The sequence below is a fragment of the Fukomys damarensis genome, unplaced genomic scaffold (genome assembly GCF_012274545.1).
Source record: "Fukomys damarensis isolate Sample0158 unplaced genomic scaffold, DMR_v1.0_HiC HiC_scaffold_37, whole genome shotgun sequence".
Taxonomy (NCBI): domain Eukaryota; kingdom Metazoa; phylum Chordata; class Mammalia; order Rodentia; family Bathyergidae; genus Fukomys; species Fukomys damarensis.
This window is the reverse complement of record NW_022900949.1, coordinates 62,445,363-62,469,812: the sequence shown is the minus strand read 5'-3', so window position 1 is coordinate 62,469,812 and position 24,450 is coordinate 62,445,363. Positions and strand designations below refer to the sequence as shown.

The 24,450-nt window shown below is 40.1% G+C and overlaps 2 long non-coding RNA genes across 4 annotated transcripts in view; both read right to left on the bottom strand.

Annotated features, from left to right (window-relative positions):
* Nucleotides 1-24,450, bottom strand: part of LOC104871086 — an 83,068-nt gene that overhangs the window by 46,265 nt on the left and 12,353 nt on the right. The gene's annotated exons all lie outside the window — the stretch shown is intronic.
* Nucleotides 3,516-22,702, bottom strand: LOC104871085. The gene is made up of 3 exons (XR_782734.1): nucleotides 22,610-22,702; nucleotides 4,176-4,333; nucleotides 3,516-4,052 (listed from the first exon to the last, which is right to left on the bottom strand). It is a non-coding gene; the product is annotated as an uncharacterized LOC104871085 (long non-coding RNA).

Below are 24,450 nucleotides of genomic sequence, written 5' to 3'. Positions count from 1 at the left end.
ATTCTGATAGCACCATCTATCTCAGTTACTTGTCTATGTCTAATAATGGCACCATAATTTTACTGGCTCCCAAGTTAGAAGTTTAGAGTCATTTTTTTCATTCCTCCTTCAGACTCCCTTTCTATTAGTCATCAAGTTCCTAATGAATCTTCTTTCTAAATCATTCTCACTTTTCTCCCACAGTTTCTGTTCTCACAGCCATGACCGCGGTCCAACCTCTCTCTACCTGCTAGGTCATAACCAGCCTGGCCTCTCTCCTTGTGTGTAGGCTCCTCTTAAGGATACCATCCCCTGTGTGTCTACTTTCAGGAACTTCACCAGGCTGCTAGTCAGCTAACCTAGCCTCACTGGTGCCTATGCCTTTCCAATGCAGGTCTAGGTCCGTGCTAGCTCCTGCACTTGCGAGGCAGGCAGTGGAACCCCTGAGCTAAATGCCCAACCCAGCTCCCATTTTTTACAGGTGCCATAGTTTGTGGTTCTATTATAAGACAACCAAGGCTGGGTAATTTATAAAGTACAGAAATATGTTTCTCACAGTTCTGGATGTTACAATGGCCTAGATCAAGGTAATGGCAGGCTTGGCATCTGATGAGGGCCTCTGCCCCCTGAGGGAATAAATACTGTGTATTTGCATTGCTGAGGACAGAATAGTAAAGGACTAAGAGAACTTCCTTCAACCTCTTTTATAAAGTTGTAATTCCATTTAGGTGGGACCTTTCCTGATAATCACCTCCTAAAGACTCAGCTCTTTATCTCTTACTGGTAATTCAGTTTCTTTCTTTCTTTCTTTTTGAGACTGAGTTTCACTATGTAGCCCAGGCTGGCCTTGAACTCGAGGTGATCCTCCTGGCTTAGTACCCAGAGTGCTGGGATTACAGGTGTGTGCCACCATGTCCAGCTGGTAATTAATTTCAGCACAAGAGTTTGGGGGAACACACTCAGATGATAGCGCCAGGCAATGAAATCTGAATCACCTTTTTTGTTACGGTGGATAAACTTAGCCAAAGTGAACCCCTCTGAATGTGCACTAGATTCTATTGCTGTTCATCTATTCAAGGACACCACTTCACTATTCTTTGTTTTGCATCATCCATTTTTCTCTTTCTACTAGATTTTTGCATAATTATAGATCTTTCTCATTGGCCTAAAAAAACAGAATAAACACATGTGCCTTGATTCTCTGTTCTATTTTTCTTCTTTCATTTATTTATTTATTTTGATTTTTTGAGACAAGGTCTCACTATGTAGCTGAGACTGACCTGGAACTCACTATATAGCCCAGGCTGGTCTCGAACTCACAGCGATCCTCCTGCCTCAGCCTCCCAAGTGCTGGGATTACAGGCGTGCGCCACCAAACCCAGCTTTCTTATTTCTTTTATAGCAAAAGTCCATAAAGGAGCTGTCCATGTTTGTTGCTTCTAATTCCTCTCCCTCCTCCTAGGGCAAACTCTCACCAGGCTCCTGCTCCCTTCCCTACATCTTTCTTCCTCTTGTCACAACTTCCGGGCTGCCTGTAATCCCAGCACTCAGGAGGCTGAGGCAGAAAGATTGCCACAAGTTTGAGGCCAGGCGGGGCTACATAGTGACACCCAGTTTCAAAAGAAAAATAAAATCTCCAGACTCTGCCTATACTACTCAATCCAGGCGTCAGTTCTTTGTCGTTGTTTCACGCGGCCCATAAACAACATTAACAGAGTTGAGCATCTAGATTCCATGATATCGCCTTCTTTGTCTCCTACCTTTCTCTCGTTTCCTCTGTTGTCTTTGCAGGTTCTTTCTCATGTCTGCAACATCTAGCTATTGAAGTATTCCCGGTCTTAGTCCTTGATCCTTTTCTCATTTCTATTTAAATTAACTTTCTTGGTGCTCCAATCTAATCACACAGCTCTAAATGCTAGCCCAACACTGATGATATATATATAAAATTTGGACCCTCCACTGAACTCCTGAGGCCTGCCTAGTCAGACTGGGAAGATCTGTCCACTAAGACCAGGTGCAGTCAGACAACCCAGGCAAACACAAAATCATGGACGTACAAGTTCTTAATTTATATTTGCAAATTCTGGCTACTTGTCTTCATGTTGGCCCCATAAAGACTCAGAAATTAAACTTCTAGATTAGATAAGTGGCATATGGATGCTAAAAGACCCTAGCAACCCCTGCTCTGATCCAGGGACATTAGCCTGCCCCCCGCCTTGTGCATGTCTACCAGGGGCATTAGAAAACAAGGAGGCATATGAGGTTCAACAGAGCAAACACTATTTCCATTTTATTAACTTTCTATCATATTTAGAGTCTTATTCCTATCTAACTGTTGCTTTGCAAGATATATCCAATCTCACCAGGTGTGGTGGCGCATGCCTGTAATCCCAGCATTTGAGAGGCTGAGGCAGGAGGATCGCTGTGAGTTCGAGACCAGCATGGGCTACATAGTGAGTTCCAGGTCAGTCTCAGCTACATAGTGAGACCCTGTCTCATCAAACAAACAAACAAACAAACAATCCAATCTTCTGTGTGACATTATAAGCTTCCTGGGGTTTTAATTTAATTTTTTAGTTATATCTTACTATATTAATCCTTTTTTTTTCACTCCTCTTTACTCATACTTCCTAGGGCTTCGTGCAGTGTCTTGCACATTGTAGGTACTCATTTGGATACATGAGCTAATGTCCAGATGCCAGTCAAAAGGAAATCATTATGAAGGGTGGCCTAGCTTCAATCAGGCCTCTCAGCCAGGTAGGTCAGCATCCCCTCTGAACTGTTTTGAGGATTCTCCCACTTGACTTTGCTCAGACATAACTCACCCTCCACTCCCTAATACTGAGCTACTTAAAGTGTGACGGGAGCGCCAGTCCATGGGCAGTTATTAGAGGTCTGTGGGAAGGTAAGTGCAGCAACAAAGCAAGCCTTGAGAACTATTTTTCTTTTTTGCAAGAACACCAAAGCGAGTCCGTATTTTAACAGGGCCTGTGCCGCTGCTCACTACAGGAGGGAGCCGTCCTGGACTAAAACCTGACAAGTGCTGGACGAGTGGAGCTTCCACAGCAGCCTGTTGCCCTTAGACCCAAGCACATGATAATATTTGTAGCAATTCGTTTTTACTATGTTTTACCAAGGTAAGTGGGCTGTGATGAACTGAAAACTGATTAGAAAACAAAAACAAACAAATGTGGTTGTTTTCTGGGACAGTAAGAAGCACTGCTTCAAAGAGTTTGTTTTGATTTTTTTCCCTTTCCCTCTCTCCACTTCTTTTTTGGCCAGCATCAGACTCATTTGTTTATCTTATAAGTCCTTATAAAGTTGATCATCACACATACAGATTAATAGACTAACAGGCCAAAAACATACAAAACACACATGACAATTATACTAAAACAAGGTACACTTTTAGATACATTGTCCGTGCTGAATTACAGTAGTTTTTCTTTTTAAATTTATTTTTAAAATCAACTATCAAAACACAAAGAGAAGGGCTGAGGATTAGCTCAGTGGTTCCGCTGCCTGTCTGGCAAGCGCAAGGTCCGGAGTTTGATCCCAGAAAAAAACAAGAACAAAAAACAAAATATGCACGCACAAGAGCGTGCACGAAGAGAAAACTGGTCATCAATGGTCATGAACAGATGTTAATCACGAAAATAAATGAAACAAGAGCAAACGGATTAAATTCTAGCTAGAAATCTGGCCCAAATTCTATGTCATCGCACCTGTTAAAATGATACTGGGCCAGGTATGGTGGCGCATGACAGCACGCAGGAGGCTGAGCCAGGAGGATGGCTAAGGAGTTTGAAGACCTCCTCGGCTACATCACGAGCTTAAGGCCAGCCTGAACTATTATATAACAAGACGCTGCCTGAAAAGAACAAAACAAAAATCGTGATATTAATGCTATTGGCCACTTAGGCCCATATACCTAGTTGCTGACCAATTTGGAAGAGGCCATTTATTTAGGTGAAACGAAAACAAGGTTGTATTCAAAGCTAGCTCCAAGGAGACAGAAACACTCCATTTTCCTCAAATCACCATCTGTCTGTGTCCAGGTACATAAAGGTCTTCTATAGAAAGAAACAGAGAGAGGAGAAGAAATACAATGAGACAATAGAAGACTCCAATCTTGCTTCATCCCTCCAGGCCTTCTCCTCCCACCTTTCCCTGTAGAAATGAAACTGGACCCATACCTCCAGGTGCCAGCATCTGCATATTCTATCTATTCATCTGGCTGAAGACTGCAAGTGGGTGATGATTATCCCTGAGCTCAAGGAAGTTTGGAAAAGCTGCTTGTCTCTAAAGCAAAAAATTCTAGCATGTGAAGTTCCATTTTGCCGGGCTGGTTACACTAATAGTAATAATAACAGGTGAGAATTACAAAGGTGTTAAAGATCAGTAGCTCCAGAATAAAACAGAATCTTCTTTGGTATAATCAAAAGGAAAGAGAATTAGAGCGGTAGTAACTTTCCCTCCTGTGTGATCCCATGGCATTTCTTGCCCTGTCAGTGTGTAATGTAAAACCATCTCATAGGAGCAGCTGTGATGACCCAGTTTATGAAAACACTGACAGCGTTTCTGAGCAGAGGATGCAAAGAAATATTTCTTATATTAAAAAACTGACATTTTCAGAGGCTGTAGGACAAGACTTTAAAGAGTCTGTTTCAAATGTTGATCAAGCTCTTATTTTTATCCTTTTCTCTAGAAAGGTAATGAATAGGTCCACAGAAGCAAGAATCTACATAGATTGCTTCCCATTTGCAATGAAAAAGAGTAAGAAGAAGGCATTTGCAAATGTATTGCAAGGCATTTCTATTCCACAGGCTGCCTCTGCCCTAGTGGTAGGGAATTGGCCTAAGAGAATGAATGCAAGGGGCTTTTGACAGGGCCTCGATTTCCCAAAGACCCTGGAAGTTCAAGTATCAGAGCACCAACAACTGAATGGGTTTACTTAGCAGGTCCCACCAGGAAAGGTCGGTTTTTGAGGCTGTGGGGTGAGGGTGGAGGGTTGGGATTTGGCCAGAAGCAAGGAAGATGAGCGACTGGTTGTCCTAGAGCTGGAGTGGCCACAGGACAGTCCAGGTATCCCTGAGAGCACTGCTAGGGCCCCGAGGTTGAGAGGGTAGGGAGGACATCACTTCCAAATGGAATCGGGCGGTTTGCTCCCCTTCAGTGCTTCTCCCCAGCCCTTCCTCTGCCTGGGAGCAGGCCGGAGGCATTTCCTGTCTCGAGTTATTTCTCTCTTTCTCCAGAAGCTCAGCGGGTAGGGCTGACAGCACCCCAGGGGACTCCTGTTTCCTCAGTCTCCGGGGAGCTGCCTCCTGAATGAAAGGATCTAAAAAGAGAAACACACACAGAAAGAGAAACACGCGCGCGCGCGCGCGCACACACACACACACACACACACACACACACACACACACACACACACACACGCCTGCGCTGCTGTTCTCTCTCAGGCTCCACAGTACTTTCTGCTCTCGGCTCCCACGCTCCACAGCCCCAATATCCTTTGGGAGATTTTCCTCTCCTTCCTCATTCCCCTGCCTCTGCTACTGTTGCCTCTTGGCTCCTTGATTTTAGTAATAATGGAAATTAAAACGAAAGCACACATGGGGGCGCGCTTTGAGGGGACACAATGATACAGGGCTTCACCCACAAAGGCAAGAGTTCAGCTTTTACGGAACAGTTGGTGGGCTGGGGTCCAGCTGATCATTATCTCAGTGCTGGTGTCATAGTTCTGGAATCTTTACTGCTGAGGGATGGTTTCATTCCCAAGAAAGGATTGCCTCTATGGTGGTCTCAGTCATGTGGAGCTCTGCATTTCTGGAATCCAAGTGATCACAGGTTTGGCTCCAGGGTTCTGGGTGTAGCTCAATGTCCCTGTAAACCTCTTATCTTGGTGTTTTCAGTCTTAAAAGGAGATGACATTGTGTAAATTTAGGCCTAATCAACCCTGTCCAGCCTCTTGCTAGATAGACTCTTTCCAAATGATCAACATACCCCTATGCAGAATTGAGAAGAGATTTAACCCAAGATTTTCAGTAACAAAGGACAGAAAATGAAGGTCAAACTTTGTTCTACTTTTACTTACCAATATTGGGCATCTCTAGGCCCAAGCAAATAGTCACAGCTCATAGCAATTGGCTTTGAAAGTCTCTGGCTATCCCAGAAGAAAACATCATACTTTTAATGAGTAACAGGCAAGGGCCAGGACTCCCCTTGTTCCCCATCCCCACGGAGGCCCTGACTATTCCACAACTGCATTATTACCTCCCCAGCGTACACATAAGCACACATACCCATTTTTGCATGCACACACATCCATTTGTGCACACCTACAGTTGTGTGCAGTTTCTACACTGTTGCTTCTGGGGTTGGGAAAGCCACTCACAAGAGGAGTACCTACATTTCTGCCTCAATTTCACACGGAAAAACTAAGGAAGCTCTTTTTCAGAGGTCCTGAAGAGCATCTAACTTTCTTCCTGTCTCACACTCACCCTGCCCCAAGCCCATTCCCATCTATCAGTGAGCCTGTAATTCATGAAGGACTAGTGTCAAAGCCTAACTTTCCTCTGTCGAGACAACCAAGAAAAGTTATGGCTCCACTCCTCACCACCAGTCCAGTTTTGGAGACCACGCGTGGCTTTTCTGTTTTGCAGTTAATGAGACAGATATAATGCTAAGGGTAAGGCACTACAGGGTGTTCAGATGTGAGGATACTTAGGATGAATTTGTTTTAAACAGTACTTTAATTACATTTCGAAACATCCTAGTCAGTGTTTTCCCTTCAATTCCCAGGCCCATTTACAGATCAAATATCTCTAAATACAGTGCAGTGGGTCTAATTTTTAACCTGAACGAAGTAGAGTAAAAACACCACAGGGATGCAGAAGTCTTGAAGCACAGATAAAATCGTGCATTTATACTATTTTCAGATTAACAACTAAACCCACTGTTCTTTGTTGTTTGTTTTTAGTACTGGGGATCGAACCAGGGTCCTCTTTGTGCTTGCAGGCAGCGGCACCACTGAGCTACATCTCCAGCCCCCCTTTGTTGTTTGTTCCTGTGTTTGGGCATTAGGATTGAGTCCAGGGCCTAGTGCCTCCTAAGCAAGTGTTTTACCACTAAGCTACATCCCCCAGCCTCATTTTATAAATTTAACTAAACTTTTTGCTGTACTGGGGATCAAGCCCAGGGCCTCATGCGTGCCAGGCAAGTGCTCTACCACTGAGTCACGCTCTACCTTTATAAATTTTATTTTAAGACAGGGTCTTACAAAATTGCCCAAACTGACCTCCAATTTGGTATCCTCCTGCCTCAGCTTCCTAAATGACTGAGATTACAGGTGTGCATCACCAAATCCCACTCTAAATACATTGATTTAAATGTAGATATGCCTCACCTGAAATGTGGTTAAAAACAAAAATAGATTGTTTTTAAAAATGTAAGTACCAGCTGGGTATGGTGGTGCACGCCTGTAATCCCAGGACTCGGGAGGCTGAGGCAGGAGGATCACTGTGAGTTCAAGACCAACCTGGGCTACACAGTGAGTTCCAGGTCAGTCTCAACTACATAATGAAACCCTGTCTCAAAAAACCAAAATTTTACAATATCAGTTTCTTCTATGTCTTCTGATTTTTTGATGCCCTCCTGTATAATGTCCTGTATTTAAATTTAACATGTGGACACTATGATTAGCATGTATTCCTTTGTAGTCATTCAACTTTATTGGACTACTATAAAAGCTGCTTATTTACACACAAAGCCTCCAACAAGAAAGACCAACTGCAATCCAGAATGTTTCTAATAATAAATTTATCTGAAGATTCCAAAAATGAATGTTTGTAGGTTTTGTATTTTATTTATTTATGTCACATACCTGGCCCAGTTTTGCATTTTAATGGAATCTTAGAGCCCACAATGATAGAAGCAGAAAAGAAAAGGGATGGGTGCCCTATTTCTTTTTACTCCAAAAATAGAATTTTTATTACATAAATATTCTGTGTTCTCAATAAATCTAAATCAATGGGGGAAAATCTTGCCTACAATTTTATCGCCTCATCAGGTCAAACTTTTCATTTAACTCTGCTTGTGCATTCTTCTGACTTCAGTTACTACTACCTGAAAGCATGTTTCATAAGGCTATGTAGTTCTTATACTTTAGATTTTAATAGTTGTCATTTTAATTATTTTCTTGTCTTGCATTTACTACATAATCTTAAAACTAAATAACAGTACAGTATAATTTTGCTGGCCTCCCCTGCCTGACATTTGTTAAGAATAATAACTGCCCAAGGCAGTTTTCATTTCACATAGTAACTGGGAACTCTCAGGGCCCTGTCCACAGCTTCCAGTCTTTTCCTTCAGAGATACATCCAATGCCTTCAGCACACCCCTAACATGCAAGGTCAAGCTCAGGGTCTGCTTTCAAGAAAACAAAGGCTTAAAGATATGACCTTGGGGCCAGGGATTTAGTTCAGTGGTTCCACCACCTGCCTCGCAAGCTCAAGTTCTGAGTTCAATCCCCAGTACAAAGCACACACACACACACACACACACACACACACACACACGCACACCAAAGATCATGACCTTTGCTGAACATAGTGGTGCACACCTATAATTCGAGCACTTGGGAGCTGGAGAATCCATAGGCATTTGAGGCCAGCCTGAATTAGAGCAAGACCCTATTTCAAAAAAACAAACACAAAAAAATTGTGACCATTAACTCATATGAACTTGTTCTTGTTACCATATGGTTCTATATAAGGAGTAACATCAGCACCTTAAAATGATAACAATTTCACTGAAAAAGAAAAAGATATAAAATAGAAACATTTAAGGAGTCAAGTGCTCCTTTAATCAGTGTAAATAGTTCTCACTAGTGAGGTTGAACTCCTTCCTGTGTGTTTACTGGTTATTTCTTCTTGCATAAGGTATCTGTTTCTTTCCCCAGCTCATTTATATACCATAGATTTTTCTTTTTGAGACAGAGTAGCTCAGCTGGCCTCAAACTTGTGTCTTCCTGCCTTAACTTCCCGAGTGCTGGGATTACAGGCATGTGACACCATGCCTGACTGTATACCACAGATTTTTAAGCCTTTCTGTATATGCTAATAGTATTCTCCAGATTCTTTTCCTTTTTTTATATAATCCTAAAGTTATGTTAATGAGTTATACCACCTCCAGTTCTCATAGAATAGTTTTGAAAACTTTGGTGATCGGTTTTATTTCAAAGGGAAGACACAAATCACTTATTATATGTTTCTAGAGATAACAATAGAAAATTGTCAAGTGTTGAGTTTTTATCACATGCCAAGCATAAATGATGGAACTATTTTTTTCAATGCTAAATTTATGCAGCAGTCTATTTTTGTGCACTATAAACAGAATAATTGATTAAAATACACTGGAACTTTGGGGAATCCAGAGTTAGGTAACGGGGTTAGAGATTTTGGAATGTGCAGAAGAAACAACTGGATTTTTTTTTTCTTTTTCTTTTTTTTTTTTGGACTGGGGACCTTGAGTTTAGGAGGCAGGTGGTGTAATCACTGAACTAAATCACCAGTCCTCTTTACCTTGTTTTTTTTTGATGTCTCCCTACCTCTCTACTCCTTCTGCTATATAACCCTCAAACTTCTGCACTCTACACTTCGTTTCTCTTCTTGTGGCAAATATAGCACAACTATACTGGGGTAAAAAAAAAAGCTAGGTCCAGGTCCTGCCATTTGATATTGTTTAACTTTCCACACAGTTACTCTGTGAGCCTCAGTATATTACAGGAGTGTGCCACCATGCCCGGCTGTTGCATTCTCTTTTTATTTGCCATATTCAGATAAAAACTGTCCCATCACTTTAAGTCTAGAGCCAATGTGCAATGGATAAATAGCATGAACAAATTGGAAGTTGGGCCAGGGATTTAGCTCAGTGGCACCGAGCCTGACTCGCAAGGGAAAGATCCTGAGTTCATTCCTGGACAGTGGGGGGCGGCAGGACGGGACACGTGACTATATTTGAAAATATATTTGCGTACATAAATTGGAAGCCACTGAGTTTATCACAGCAAACCTAGTCCATACAGACTGATAAGTAAGTAAGGGCTAATGTTAGATGCTAATGTTTTCTTGACTGATCTTCCCCTTTTATCCTGCTACTGTAAATCCTAACTCTGCCTCGTGGAGTATAGTAAAACCTGAGGAAAAACACAGATCAAATGCTTTGGGAAGTTTTGTTCCCTCTGTTGGTAAGCCACTGAGAAGTCACCTTTAGCAGAAAGATACAAAAGAGTTCCCGGCCAGGTGTGGTGGCACACGCCTGTAATCCGAGCACTTGGGAGGCTGAGGCAAGAGGATTGCTATGAGTTCAAGACCAGCCTGGGCTACATAGTGAGTTCCAGGTCAGTCTCAACTACATAGTGAGACCCTGTCTCAGAAAACCAAAAAAACAAACAAACCGCTGCAAAAAAAAAAAAAAAAAAAAAAAAAAAAAGAAAAGAAAAGAGTTCCTGAAGCTTCCATTATTCATTTGTAACTCACATATGAAGATCTCACTGGCTTTTGGTTAACATTTGCACAACACAAATATATAACATGGAGTAGCTTCCTATTGTACATTTGTTATCCTTGGAGGTAGAAGGTGAATGAATACACAGTAAGGAGTGGATCCTAATTGATGTGCAATGTACTTGTCACGTGTAAATAACCAAATAAACACTGCCTGCTGAAGTCCTAAATGACTGCTAGAACCATGAGACTCTTTAGGAAGGGCCAGGAGTTTAGCTCATTGGTGTCCCCACCTGCCTCCCAAGCAAAAGGTCACGAGTTTGATCCCAGGTACCAAAAAACCAAACCAAACCAAAACATCCTTAGGAATATTAGCTCTGGCTCAATACAAACACAATAATCAATCTTTGATGTGAAGGGCACTAGTTAAACTATTTTTCAGAGTCCCTAAAACTTAAATTAAATCTAACTTTTAAAGTACTTCTCAGTAGATTGAGTGTTTAAAAAAAAAAAGTCTCCACAGTTTGGGTAAAATATAATTTGGTGATATTGTAACACTTTAGCCTTTTCGAAGTTACTGACTCTTGTTTCTCACGATGATGGTATAAGTGTGTCTACAATATCCTCCTACTCTAAACAAAATGTATCTGAACACTTGTTTATAGTCACTGAGCAATCAGCAGTGCAAGGGAGATAAATGAGACAAGCCCTACAACAGTCCCAGCTTTCTGGCTAAGGCACTTTTTTGCTTGTTTGTTTTTGTTCTTTTTTTTTTTTCCTCATTGAGTTTATTGGTACATTTTAGGGATACAGTACAGTTACATTCATCATTGGGATCTTGTACCTTTACATGACAGGTCTTGGTTCTCATTTTTTCCCCCTGTCCCTGACCTCCCTTCACCCCCTCCTCCCCTCCCCCTTTACAAACACTTCATTTCCATTTTTTCATTTTCTCATTGTTTTTGTTCTTTGGGGCTGGGTATTTTAAAGCTCAGTAGTTCTGGCTCCTGCCTGGAAAACCCAAGTACCTCAGTTAGATCCCTGGTACCCCCACCACCACAATGTTTTTGTTCTTTGTTTTTTCTGAGACAAGGTCTTGCTTTGTGGTTCAGTTCAGGCTGACCTTGAACTCACTAATTCTGGCAATCCCGCTGCCTCAGCCTCCTGAGTGCTGGGATAACAAGTGTGCGCCACCGTGATCAGCTCTGGCCAAGTGGTGTGACTTATCCAAGCAGAGTATGGCACTCTTGCTGAGTTGAAAAGACAGAATTTGCAGGAGGTGGTGGCAGCTGGAACTGGAAGAGTAGGGTTCTGAAAAGGAGAGCGCTATAAAGAAAATGATTCAGAAAATCCAGTGTCCTTGAGACTGTTCTTGAATAAATAGTCATAAAGACATAGGGTGAAATTTCAATAAACCCTCATTTAGAAAAACTGGGAGTTGTAAGCTAAACAATTTTCAGCTCTCATTTAAGCCTGGAAGATACTTGATTTCTGACCAGCTAGAGTGGATGACACCTAACAGTGGAGACTGTAAATGCATGAAATGAAAGCTAACAGGACTAAAGAAAAATAGATAACCCCAAAACTGAATCAAAGATTTCAATATTTCTCAACAATTGACACAACAAGTAGGCAGCAAGTCAGTAAGGACATAGAATAGTACTTGGCAGCACTATCAGCCAATTTGGTCTAATTGACAGTTGTAGACTATTTACCCCACAAAAGCAGAATACATGTTCTTTTCAAGTGCAAAAGTAGAACAATCTCCAAGGTAGATAGAACTTAATCTGGGCCAGTAAGCAAATCTCAATAAAGTGAAATTATTCAGAGTATTTTTTTTTAATCATAGAAAATTTAAATAGAGCTGGAGTGATGGCATGCCTGTAATCTCAGCACTCCAGAGGCTGAAGCAGGAGGATTACCTCGAGTTCAAGGCCAGCCTAGCCTACATAGTGAGTTCAAGTCCTCCCTGAAGTGAATAGTGAGACCCTGTCTCAAAAAAAAAAAAAAGCTCAGTGGTTCTGCCGCCTGCCTGGCAAGCGCAAGTGCAAGGTCTTGAGTTTGATCTGCAGTACCAAAACAACAACAACAACAAAAACCCCCCCAAAAATCAAACAAATGGAAAAAAAAAACTACCAAAGAACAGAAAGAAGGAAACAAGGACATAGAAGAACAGAATTTAATAAACTAGATCACAAACAAAAGAGAAAATTAATGAAGCCAAAAGCTAGTTCTTTGAAAATATTAATCACATTCATTAATTAGTCCAATTAGACTGGTGAAAAATAAAGAAGATTTTGACATTACAGAAACTAAACAGGAGACCTCACAATAGATTCTATAAATATTCAAAGTGGAAGAATATGGGTATCTTTAACAATGCTACTGACAAATAAAATGAACAAATTCCTTGAAAGACATAAATAATCAACTTTGATTCGGGAACAGGAAAAGAAAACCTTACTAGCCTAACAGCTATTAAAGAAATTATATTCCTATTACCTATATTTTAAAAATTGCAGTTAAATCTTGGATAGTTTAAGTGTTGAATCTTATCAAACATTCAAGGGGAAAAAACATTTAAGGAAGAACTAATGTCAACTCTACACAAATTCCTTCACAGAATAGAGGGGGCATATTTACTGTGACAGCTTTTATTTATTTATTTGTTTATTTATTTTTTGGTACTGGGGATCAAACTTGGGATCTTATGCTTGCAAGGCAGGCAGTGGCACCACTGAGCTAAATCCCAGGCCCTGACAGTTAATCTTGATTATCACCTTGACCGGCTTAACAGACTCTGTCTGGGAAGACCACTAGAAAACACTCTTGTTTGTGTCTTGGGGGCCATGGGGGACATGGCCTTGGGGACTGTACCTGACGCCTGGCGTCTTTCTCACTGACTCTTCCTCTGTTCTCTACTTTCCTGATGCCATAAATTGAGCAGCTACTTCCCCTTCCACCGTGACACTTCTGCCTCGCAGGCAACCAACCATGGACTGAAACTTCTGAAACTGTGTGTTAAACCTCCTTTCTTTAAGTTACAAGTGTTAGGTATTTTGTCCCAGCAATGAGAAAGATGACCAACATATATACTGACTCATTTTGCCATACTAGCATTACTCTGATATTAAAATTCGATAAAGACATTACAAGAGAGGGAAACCACTGACGAATACACCTGAGGACCTGAAGTGAATACACTTCATGATGTAAATACACTTCATGCCACACTTTATGATGCAAAAATCTTAGCAAATACTAGCAAATAATACTCAGTGGTACTTAAAAGTTTGCTGTGTGAGGTTTATCTCAGAAAAATAAGGTTGAGTTCAAGTTCAAATGTTGATCAATGTAATTCACCATATTAACACAATAAAGGACAATGACATGGTCATCTCAGTAGATAAAGAAAAAGCATTTGATAAATGCTTCAGTTATGATAAAGTCCTAGCAAGTCCAGAGTAGAAGGGCACTTCTTCAACTTGACTTTAAAAACAGCTATACAGGGCTGGGGATTTAGCTCAGTGGTTCCGGTGCCTGCCTCGAGTTCAATCCCTGGTACCAAAAAACCAACAACAACAACAACAAAAAAACCCCAAACAGCTACACCATTCTGCAACTAATATGCTTAACTAGAAAAGACTGGATGAGAAAACATAGGAAATAAAACTATTCACTTTTTTTTTTTTTTTTTTTTGTATCAGGAATCAAACTCAGATCCTTGTGCTGTTGAGGCAGACAGCTAAATCCCCGGCCCTGAAACTATTAATTTAAATAAGGGGCAATGTATTTGAACAGATAGTCTAGAACAGAAGATATATGACTGATCAATAAACACCAAGGATACCTGATGTCACTAGTCATCAAGGAACTGTAAATTAAAACTATAAGGCACCACCTTATATCCATTAAAAACTGAAATTTAAGGCTGAAACATCCACCGTTGGTGAGGACATGGAGCAATGCTCATACTTGGCCACTGGGAACCTGTAAAATGTTGAATGGGTAGTTTTGTTTTGTTTTTTTGGTACCAGGGATTGAACTCTGGCCCTTGTGCTTGCAAGGCAGGCAGTGAAACCACTGAGCTAAATCCCCAGCCCGAACGAGTATTTTTCATTAAATAGTTCATACACTACATAAATATGTACCAAGTACCCATCATGCATTTAATCCCACGCTCGAAACTGGAAATGAACAATTTAAGATGAGCAAGAGTAAACAATGGCGGGAACAGTGGAATGGCCGTGGAGACCGACCCATTTCCACACAGTTGTTGTGTGGAACAACAACCAGCAATATAGTTTCTGCTCAGGATGATGAAAGTTTTAGAGATACTCGGGACGGTTATACAATATTGGGAATGTCATTAATACACTGAAATGTATACTTAAAATGGCCAAGATGGCATGTTTTTTGTCATATTTTACCACATTAAATTAAAAGTTTTTTTAAAATTTTTGTTTCAGAGACTGAACTGAGGATCTTGTGCTCGCCAGGCAGGCACAGCATCACTGAGCTAAATCCCCAGCCCAAAATTAAAAGTTTATGTATATTAACTGGGGGGAAATCCTACAGCTTTGTTTTCCAGCTTCACAGACTGTATGGCCTCAGAAAATTCAGCTTAGTTGTTTCATTTTGTCTCCTGCTAAGACATGGAGGAAAATAATATTCATCTGTACAGTATTTAAGGTCTTTAGGTGGGGGTGTCCGTGAACATCTTGACAGGAAAAAAGTGAAATTTAGATCCATCTTGGGATGTATTACGTACAAAGTTTGATCTATCAAGCATTTGTCTAGTAAAGATAAAATTGCCACCAACGCCACTACAGCTTGCTTCCCACACAAAAGCTATAAAAATATAAGAGATTCTGCACCTGTTAGGAAAATTATGAATTGAAATATCTTGAGTTCCTGTGTTAAGTTGCTCAATAACTATATGATTAACATTCCTCTTCTTTAGAACTTATGTAACATTATTTCCTTGTATATATTGAATAACTCAATAGAAACACTGATGCTATTGATAATGGTCAGTCTTTAAGAAGCGGTCTGAAAGTGACAGCGATAAGAATATCATTCATTTGATTATTTCAAACACTTTTAAAGCATATGGATGAGTGTTCATTTTATGTGCATAAAATATTTACATATTCCTCCTTCCCTTGACAGAAATTACTTCTTGAGAACGTATGGTGTCTCAAACGATTAAAATTATATAACAAGCACAAAGAAAAAACAGAGAGCTTTGTGGTTAAATTAGTTTTGACTAGTATGTGGTATTAATTCCTACCATAAAGGCAGGAGAAAAGGATACCCAACAGTTCCATTAAAAAGAAAAGTTTTGCTCATTTCTCTCTTCTTCATTTCTCTCTTTATTGCTGCACAGCCACCACTCAAGGACAGAGGGATGTGGAGCTCCCGTAGCAGCATCTGCCACGACCTACAGCAGTGTGCTGTCTTTCGGCTCTGGTAAGACTACCAAAGCCCTCATGGTCTTATTTTTTCTTTTTTTTGGTACCAGGGATTGAACTTGGGCCCTTGCACTTACAAGGCAGGCACTGGAACCACTGAGCTAAGTTCCCGGCCCTGGCCTTATTTTCAAAATACCACTGTGATAAAATAGTTTCTTCTCCAGTGAAACCAATTCACTTGCCATTACTAATCTACAAAAGCCATGGGGAGAATGGAATGAAGAAAAAAGATAAAAAAACTTTGCATATTATTTTCTTTTCAAAATACATGGGCTAAAGTCTTGAAGGGAATAAATACCAGGTAGGAGTTGGCAAGAAATTTAAAATATTTCAAAAGGTCAGTGAAAATATTGTTGATACTGAAATAAAACTAGTACTCTATTTTTGACTTGCAGTTTTCTTTCTTTCTTTTTTTTTTTTTTTTTGATACTGGGGATTGAACTTGGGTGCTTGTGCTTGAGAGGCAGGCGGTGGAACCACTGAGCTAAATCCCCGGCTCTTGCATTTTTCATAATATGCTGGTTAAATGCCCTAATTAGGGGTTATATGTATCTAATTAGGGACTATATATGATTTTAAATGGTAAAAAAGTTAATTGTTCCATAGTAAAGGCATTTTGTTTAATAGACAGTTGTCCTGGAAAATATGAGGTCCTGGTGAGAAAAGTAGAATGAAACAAATACTTAGTGATGAAAATGCTGGGGACCATGAGTATATACTAATAATGTGACAATTCATTATCTTCTATACAGCTGCTGCTTAAGTATTTATTTTATTTTATTTTTGTGGTACCGGGGACCGAACTCAGGATGTTGCATTTACAAGGCAGGTGTGGTGCCACCGAGTTAAATCCCTGGCCCAATTATTAATAATTTATACCCTTCCTTCTTCTGAAAGCTTTAAATTATCTCATACTACCTAAATATATATATTTTTTTGTTTTTCTTACCTGCTTAATGAAATGATAACATCTTTAAGGAAAAAGAACACCAGTCTTAGGTATCCATTTTGTACTTCTTTTTTTCTCTCCTCTCTCCCCTCCCCCCCCCCCCCGAAAAAAAACTCTCCCCCCCCCCCCCCCCCGCCTTTTTTAATCTCTTCTTCTCTTTTAAAACAAGGCTGGCCTTGAAGTTGTGGTGATCCTCATGCCTCAGGCTGCTAGGATTGATTACAGGCACGTGCCACCATGCCCACTGCTCATCCTGCATTTCTAGCAGACATTTCTGGCATACCGCGATTGGTTCCCTCTTCATTGTCCTACAGGTTGTTGGTAGAATTTTTCAATCAGTTCTGTTTGTTTGCACACAACAAATATTTACTGAGAACCTACTATGTGTCAATCACTGGACAGAATGTCAAGTGTAATCAGAAGAAACTATATATAAAAGGGGTACAGATAGCGTTGAAGGAAAAGGGAACTATTTATGCAAAGCCCTGAGGGGGGAAAGAGCTGGGCTGGTCCCAGGAACTGAAAGGAGAGCAGGTTTAAGCTCTGTGGGTGAAGAAGAGAACAGAATGAGAAGAGCTTAGAAAGACTAGTGAAAGCCAAATCATGCAGGACTTCGTGGGGCACTGTAAGAAGTTCTTAAAAGTTTATGCTTGTCTGTTATAGATAGAGACTGTGAGGCAGGGGTTGGGATGATAGTGACAGGAAGTATATCAGAGAGATCAGTTTGGAGGGCGTTGCCAGAATTTAAGTACTGGTTTACCGAAGTGGTAGAAAGAAAATAAAGAGACGTAGACAGAATTGAGACTTATTGTGGAAAGCCACGGGATTACATGTGGTTTAGATGTAAGAGACAAGGGAAAGGAAGAGATTTTTGACTTGAATAAACGGGAGTGCTCTTTACTGAGTTATAAAAACTACAGAATAACAGTTTAAACTTTGAAGGAATTCCAAGAGTTTTGTTGAAGGAGTGCTATATTTGAGATGTCTGAGAGACAGGTGAGAGAGGCGTAGTTAGTAATCCATTTACAATTCTGAAACTTATTAGAGATACGGTGTATTAATGTATATTGATGGTGTTTAAAGAAATATCAGAGGAAGAGAGGAGACTGTAAAGAAACACAAAAGGTGCAGATAAAGAAGCAGAAGGCAAGCCACGATGTGTAATGCACCAGAAGTCAAAAGAGAAGACTGGCCAGCTAAGAAATATTCAGTTTGAATGCCGCTGAGAAATAAGCATGAGGAAAACCAAAGAAATTGTCATATGGGTCACCTCCTGGGTTACCTGAGACATTAAAACAGGCAGTTTCAGGAACAGGAAGGATACTAAAGACAGAATGAAAACATAGAAGAGGTGAATGTTCTGAGGCAACAGAAGAAAATCTTTTGGGAGTTTAGGAGAGCACATAAAAAAGAAATTCAAGAAAAGGAGAAAGACTTAGGGAGGAACATGGGACCAAGGGGATGAGTTAAATTGTTTTTCTTTTTTCCATTACCAGGGATCAAACTCAGGACCTTGCCAGGCAGGGACTGTCCCTTTCACTGAGCTACACCATGGCCCTTGGATGAATTAAATTTTTAGTTACCATGAGCTTCAGATTGCTGCAAAGCATCTGAGGGAAAATATATTACAGAAGTTGGATTATAACTGGAGAGACCTTTAATTGTGCATGTGCAGCCAAATCTACAGTAAGAATTTCTAGCCCAGATGCCCTTTCAACATACCGTTTCCTTCCGTGGTCCATGCTCAAGGTCCTGACATTTAAGAGGAGACTTAGTACATAACCCTCTTCTAGACCTAAGTCCTGGAATCACTTCTCCACCTTTTGGCTAAGATCAAGTGTAGTCCTGGACTACTTTGCTGAGCTAGAAACCACTAACTCCATCCTCTCCAGAATGGTGTCCTTTATTTAGACCTTTAAAGGGTCTTTTTTTTCTTGCAAGGTAAATTACCTTTTTTTTTTTTGGACCAGGGATCAATTGCAAAGCAAGCAGCAGAACCACTGAGCTAAATCCCAGGCTTGCAAGGTAAATTTCTAGAAGTAGTATTTCTGGACCAAAAAGTATTCCTGGACTGGGCACGTCAGAGGCAGCAAGGAAGCATTTTAAAGACCACTGTAGGTCAGAGACAGTTGAGTGAGATACACTATGTTTCTCTGTTTCGGCTCTGAATGGTACCTCACTTAGGATTAGCTTCTGTAGACTTTTCCAAGGGTCAGTTAGTATGGTCTCCTGGGCCGTTCTGTGGCCTAAGACTTTCCTTCAATATTGGGGGGAAAAAGAGGAGTTACGAAAGTCAGAGGGCTCTGGGGAGGGGTACTTATTACGTATGAACATAAAGACATTTTCTCAGCACTTTCATGAAGATGGTTTTAATGCTCTTCATGGGAAGTGTTTTCTTGTGAGAGTAGCAAGTATATTTTACATGCTTCTTTTCCTTTTTTTTTTTCAAAATAACATACACCTACTCAAATAAGCTACCAGTCTCACAGAAGCTAACTCATTTACGTGTAAGTGCAGAAGCCAGTGTGGGGCTGACCACCCCATCAAGAAGACATAAAGTGTATTCTGTTTTCAGTTTAAGCATGTTGGAAAGTAAAAGTAAAACACTTTTTTTTTCTGTTGTGCTAATGACATCGATTGACTTGCACAAGGGTTCTCTGTCCTGAGAGAGACTGTCAATTCAGTGCAAAGGGAACAAAGACACAACTTGAACAGAATACAGGAGAGATGATTCATAGCACACTAAAAAAAAAGTCTTTCAACTTCATATTAAATTTCTAGGGCTGCTGTAACAAAATACCACAAGCTTGGTGGCCTCAAACAACACAGATGTACTGTCTCACACTTCTGGAAGTTAGGAGTCTGAAATTAAGATGTCAACAGAGCCATAGGTCTTCTGAAGACTACAGGGGAACCCTTCCTAGCTTCTGGTAGACCTTTCCAGAGTCTTGACATGCTGAGCTTGTGGCTGCAGAGCCCTAGTCACTGTCTGTACCGTCACATGCACTCTTCCTAAGTGTGTCTGAATTTCTGCAGGGCCATCTTTTTATAAAGACATCAGTTATATTGGATTAGGGGCCCACCCTACTCCAGGATGCCCTATTTTAACTAATTATATGTATTTTCAAACGCTTGTGACCCTATTTCCAAATAAGTTCACATTTAGGGGCACTCGAGATTAGGACTTTTAACATATTTTTTTGGGGGGAGACACAGTTCCACTTATTACACTCATTTTCACAAACAGGAAGGAAAAGGAAAAGTTATGGATAATGGGTTGAAAATCTAGTTGTTCCCATTACTGTACTGTTTCCATAGCACTACTCTACTGGGGATCAAATTCGGGACCTTGTACTTGCAAGGCAGGAAGTGGCACCACTGAGCTAAATCCCTGGTCCAATACACCACCACTTTCTAACCTCTTAAAAAAATTGCTTCCCCTGGTGTTCCCACTATTTGGCTAAACTACCCTCTCTCCTTTTATTATAGCAGATGTTGTTATGTACTGATTGATTAATTACTTCTCTACACTAAATATTGGCGGAATGGTCTCTAATTTTGTATATTTCAGACCACCTGGGAATGTGGTAAAAATAGTCAGAAGCCCAAGTCCTATCTATCCTACTTCACAAAACTGGGCCTCTCTAGCTTCTAGTGCCTCACTAGCTCTTTTGGAGCGAATACACTCCAAAGATGGAGAAACACTGAGCTTGAGCACACGGCTTACGGGTCTTTCCAACATAATTTTTTTTTTTTTGAGACAGGGTCTCACTATGTAGTTGAGACTGACCTGGAACTCAGTATGTAGCCCATGCTGGTCTCGAACTCGCAGCGATCCTCCTGCCTCAGCCTCCCCAGTGCTGGGATTACAGGCGTGTGTCACCACATCAGCACACGGCTTACGGGTCTTTCCAACATAATTTTTTTTTTTTTGAGACAGGGTCTCACTATGTAGTTGAGACTGACCTGGAACTCAGTATGTAGCCCATGCTGGTCTCGAACTCGCAGCGATCCTCCTGCCTCAGCCTCCCCAGTGCTGGGATTACAGGCGTGTGTCACCATGCCCGGCTCCCAACATAATATCTAATACCACCATGGAAGAGCTCATCGTAAAGATGACTCAACCATTGGGAAGTCCTATTATACCTTCACCTCTTTATCATCTGCTCCATCAGAGCTAGCCACTCCCATAGCCACACTCTGAGCCTGCTCATCACTATTTCACTAATCTAGTGTAACCAGTACTAGAGTGAGGGAGCTATATTCTGTAGGGCAGAATTATAACACAGGTTTGTTTGTTTTTTCCCCTCCCAATCGCCCTTTCTAACCCTCTATGTGCTTCTTCTTTTTGGCTTTTTTCCTTATCCCTAGAGCAGACCACTAACTTTTCTGGCTACTTTAAAGTAATAAAAATTCTTCTAGTAACTTGCACTCATAAGAATAGACTCTGTTCAGTAATTAAAATGTTCAATAAAATTTGAACAACACTCATCATAAAATCTGAAAACACCCCCTCTTGTTACTGCAGCAGACCAGAGAACCACTGTGAAAGGGGATACAGTTCTGCTTCTCTTTCCTCTCTGGGCTCTGCCCTGCTCATCCCACACCCATCTCTGACCACCTGGCCATCTGGTGCCACTCCTTCTCCTGTGGTCACATTCTCCCTCTAGCCAGCTTTGGGATCTGAGACTGCTCGAGACCGGCCCCGCCACAGACCCTCCGTGGCCCAAGAGAAACACCCACACTTGTCCTAAGGCTGCTGGGTGTGCAGCTTGCCTTTGGTGCCCATCCTCTCTGCTACCAAGTACTCCAAGGCACTCCCGCCAGTCCTTCATACTCTTCACGGTTGGTTTTAGGAGAGAAGGAGAGAGAGAGAAAAAAAAAGCCAAGGTACTCCAAGAATTCTAAAAAATAAAAACCAGTGGCTGGGGATTAGCTCAGTGGTTCTGTTGCCTGCAAGTGCAATGTCCTGAGTTCCATCCCCGATACTGAAAATAAATAAATAAAATATAAATAAAAAAATAAACACCAGACCCAATACAAACAAAAAATAACTTCTTATTTTCAAGTTTTCAACTCTAGCACTTGTATATATATACTGTATCTTACCTATTTCTTGGAGAATGTAGAAGGCATACTGTTAACTCCATCTCAACAGCCCATTTACCACCCAACCCACACTTGTACCCATCCTTCCCCTCCTGCTAAAACAGATTCTTTCTTTTCCTTCCTTCCTTCCTTTCTTTCTTTTTCTTTCTCTCTTTTTCTATCTTTCTTTCTTTCTTTCTGTACTGTGGATCAAACATAGGTCCTTGCACTTGCGAGGCAGATGGCAGAACCATTGAGCTAAATCCTGGGCCTGAGATGCTCTTTCTTTAGTGTAAGATCAACTCCTTTGTTTCTTCTTTGGCTCCCATTCCTTCCAATTTTTTAGACATACACCACTAATTATCTCTTTTATCTTAAAGTTCTTCAGATTCTGGTAACTAAAGACATTAAAGTATCCATTATCTTAATAAACCTGTAAAAGCTTACATTTATAAAGAAATTACATACCACTATTGTTCAAAGTGATTCATATATGCAATTTATTTAGTCACCTATATTATCCTTCGAAGTAGGTAGTATTTTCCTCTTACTTTTTAAAAGGACAGAGATTACACAACTTGCCCAAGATCACAGGGCTGGTGTTTACTCACTTTACTGAGATTCAGTGCCTTCTGAATTCCTGTTGGTCCATTTTTATTTATTTCTCTAAATTTTCTTTTGCATTGTCTTATCTTCTTATAATTTTCTTCCTCCACAATTTTTATTACAAATCTAAAATTTAGATAATCTGTAAGAATAGTACACTAGGGACCTATATACTTTTTATCAAGATTCACACACATATCTATATGTATATATACACATATATATATATGTATATATATATATATATATATATAGACAGTTACCCAACAAATGATTCCAATTTCACATATCATGCTATACTAACTATAACTATATAAAGTACACTGGTAGAATTTTAGTCTGAAAATCACTATACAATTAATGGATGGACATTATGCTTAGTGACATTGACCAATCATTTCTTTTCAGATCTGTTAATGACTGGTCACTGCATATCTGTTGTTCAGTTTATGCACAGACAGCAAAGCATGTAGTTGTCTGTGTAATAATCACATGTTGCATGCCACTTTGTAAACAGGGATATTTGAAAGAAAATTTTCCAAAAAGACAAAAATGTAGGAAAGAAATGAGAAGTGCTAACACTGAAAGTGAAATTCAAGTCAAACATAAATGGAATTATGGGGCCGAGAGCTGCCTGTGGGAATGTTGATGCTGCCACCATTAGACAGACTCTAAATACAGAGCATGGGGGCACATGCATACAGTTCCAGCACTCAAGAGGGTAAAGTAGTATTGCCATGAGTTTGAGGCCAGCCTGGGCTGCATAGTGAATTCAAGGATGAACTTCATCATGAGACCCTGTCTCACAAAATTAAAAAAAAAAGGAAAAGAAACAAAGATTCTAACTATGCAGCCACAGGAACTTCACAACAGTGAATTTACCAACACTAATGAGGAAAATGGTTGTGACACAAAGGATGAAGGCATTCTGGAGGAAGTGACATCAACAGAAAACTTCATGTAATTGTGGGCAGATTAATAGAATTAGAAAATCGCTTCAAAGATATTTCATAACATTGAATGTGCAAAGGATAAAATAATGCTAGTTAGTCCAAACTTAGGAGCATGACAGTTTGTGAAGGCTTTGAAAAGATGCTTGTACCATACGGTAAGTTTTATGATCCAAAGAATCAACACCGTTCAAACTACTCTTTGTAAGTGTTTTACAAAGAAATCAAATACTTTAGTTCTTAGTTTTTCTAATGTTTTTAGTGTACTATATAAGAATTTGTCATACTATTTTTAAATTTTTCTACATTTATACTTGTCAGAAAGATTTAAAATTTTAACAAATTTTTAAACATCACAGAACAGTTGCAATTCCCCCACAAATATTAAGATTACTTTGTACAGTGTTATTTTGCATGCTCATTTTTATGGTCTCATATTACAATACCATTTTAATAGTCATGCAAAGTGAAGACCACGCACATTTATCTATTATCTAAAATATATAGATATCCCTGAATCATTTGAACATACTTTACATAGAAAATGACAATTTATCCCTTAAATATTTCAACATGTGCCTCTCTCTTTTAAGAACAATGGCATTCTCCTACCCTTGAGCTCAAGAAATTTAATATTCATATCATATTATATCTAATATTCATCACATATGCAAATTTACCCAATTATCTAAATAATATCCATTGTAGTATCTAAACAGAAAGGTCAGACATAGCCTTTAGCTTATAATCTAGTACAGTGCCACTACCTTTTTTATTTTTCCTGCCATACATGGATATATTTTAAAGGGCTCTATAGAATATCTCACTATCTGGATTGTCTGATTATTCTTTCATGCTTAGGTTTAGAGAAAATCTTGGCAACAATACCATATAGA